Raw genomic sequence first — 2509 nt, 5'->3', positions numbered from 1 at the left:
AGAGAGAGAGAGAGAGAGAGAGAGAGAGAGAGAGAGAGAGAGAGAGAGAGAGAGAGAGAGAGAGAGAGAGAGAGAGAGAGAGAGAGAGAGAGAGAGAGAGAGAGAGAGAGAGAGAGAGAGAGAGAGAGAGAGAGAGAGAGAGAGAGAGAGAGAGAGAGAGAGAGAGAGAGATTTAGTTTTAAATCATAATATTTAATTTAGATTTAATTAATGGTTAATTGAGTAAAAATATTAATTATAATTAAATAAAAATGCTAATTTGAATTAGATTCAATTTAAATTTTTTAATTTAGAGTAAGTTAAAAAATCTCATCATTCGTCTATGAATCTCTTCAAATAAAAAAGAGAAAATAATTTATATTTCTATTATAGTTGCTACAACAATTTTCATGATTTACCCGAAATTTTTGAAATGAGACATTCATAAACAACTCTACCTTAATTGTTAGTGGATAATCCCAAAAAATTGAATTTCATATATATATATATATATATATAATTGTGGCAAATTATCACAGAACCACATAATTAACGAGGTATATTTAGCCCCAACAAAAAGGATACTTGATATTTATAGTAACTTCATATAGAAACACAACTGATATTTAATGAATATACAAGTATTGAGGTTTATGTTTACCTAAACATGTGGTCCTAGAGTAGTAGACTAGTACCTAGCTGAGATCCTTTTCTTATTTATTATGAAAAGGAAATACCATAAAAATATTTGGAACACCATTCATGAAGTTCATGCATGGTTGTTGCATATAAATGGATAAAAGCAGCATAGTATAATATGAGGTCACCACTATAAGTACCTTCTCATAAATCACCAACCTTATAAATAAATATTGTATTATAAATTGATAATGTGACTTCGTTGTTTAGGGAGAACATAGAGATCAAATAACATTATTTCACTCTAAAGTTTAGGCCAGATCCACCTAACTTCTCTTTGATGATTTTGGATAATTTTTCAACCATTGAAGGTGAAAGGTAATTGGTCCAATCACCAATTTCACCTTTCCTAAACAAAAACTTGTTCTCAAAGTTCCTTCCAAATGTTCCATTCTTATTAACCTCCAACTCCTTCATTGTCTCAAAGCTACACAACTTTATTATGTTTTCAATCACACCTTCATTTTCTTCCTCCAAACTAAAAGGACACTCCAAAAACTCAGCCAATTTTTTCAAATGAAAATTCACATTTTCTTTCATATCTTCATACTTCAAAAAAAGAACTTTTTTTTGGTCTCTCTTTGCTCTCATTCCAATAACCTAACATGTGATTCCAAAATGGGCCAAACCCAATTGAACCATTACAATACATTTCAAATGCTTCTTCTAAATTCAATGTAGGCATTGAAGGTGGTTTAATTTTGTTGACAAAAATCCATGAAGAGATAAATGTATCAAAAGGGTTCCTACAAATATAAACTATCTTGCAATTGGAATCTTTGATTGAGTTGGTAAATGAATTTAATGGAATATGTGTGCCAAAAAGTCTAGGCTCTTGAAGATTGGAGAAATCAGGAACTTTGTCATGTTTACCATAGACAGTGTATTCAATGAAAGGAACAAGATCATGTGGATTGAAACTAAGCAAAGGATGTTTTTTTGAAAAAATGGAATGGGCTTGGCGATTCACAGTGGCAAAAGTAAGTGCTTTTAACCAAGTTGTTCCTGATTTTGGAACTGTTGCAACAATTACATCACTTTGTTTAGCTTGGAAGTGATTTTGGAAAGTGCTTATGGCTTGGATTTCAGCTGGTTGGCACCAAAATCCTTGGAAGAAATATATGTAAGGTGTTCTCCAACCTTTCTCTCTTGGAAGAGACAAAAGCATGTCCTTGATTTCTTGGCTAAGTTGGTCTTGATCTTCAATTGATTCATTCTTATCAATTGTATGGACTTTGGCAAACTTTGTTGTAGACATAGGAATACCAAAAGTAGTGGTATCGTAGGATTAACTAGCTAGAACTTTTTGGTATGTGATCATTTAGTTTCCAAGGCACCGGTATTTATAGAAAAGTTGTAAGGGTTAACGGTTCAATTGTTGCAAGAAGAGGATTCTATTAATTTAAGCATCTACCATGCCCTTCCCCTATATAGAACCGGCTAGATAGATGGCTTATTATCCATGCAAAAACTAATTTAAGTTGTAAAATGAAGTGTTATGGGCGTTCGCAAGACTCGTGGAAAAAAAAATCAAGAGCAAACTTTGAATTAAAAGGTGCATAGAACATATGGACAATTTTGCACTTCAGTGCATTAATTAATTTTTGATTCAATCAAGTGCTTGTCCGCACAACACGCCGCACCACACATGAATGGTTTCAACCGCTCTTGATATATAAAAATAAAGTGCGCCATTAAGATATTTAAGTCCAGTCTCACTCTCACATTACTTATGATTTCTCTTACTGATTTGGGCATTAAAGTGAAAATCGTGTAGGCCAGTCCTCTCTCTACCATATCAAATGTACAAATCCATTGTAGCAAGATACAA

General features: G+C 32.8%; 1 pseudogene; it reads right to left on the bottom strand.

Annotated features, from left to right (window-relative positions):
- Positions 1 to 871: 871 nt before the first annotated feature.
- Positions 872 to 1965, bottom strand: LOC127085868 (cytosolic sulfotransferase 15-like; annotated as a pseudogene).
- Positions 1966 to 2509: the final 544 nt, after the last annotated feature.

The sequence above is a fragment of the Lathyrus oleraceus genome, chromosome 5, assembly GCF_024323335.1.
Source record: "Lathyrus oleraceus cultivar Zhongwan6 chromosome 5, CAAS_Psat_ZW6_1.0, whole genome shotgun sequence".
In the NCBI taxonomy this organism is placed as follows: domain Eukaryota; kingdom Viridiplantae; phylum Streptophyta; class Magnoliopsida; order Fabales; family Fabaceae; genus Lathyrus; species Lathyrus oleraceus.
Note: the sequence above shows the minus strand (reverse complement) of the source record. Positions and strands in the feature narration are given on the sequence as shown.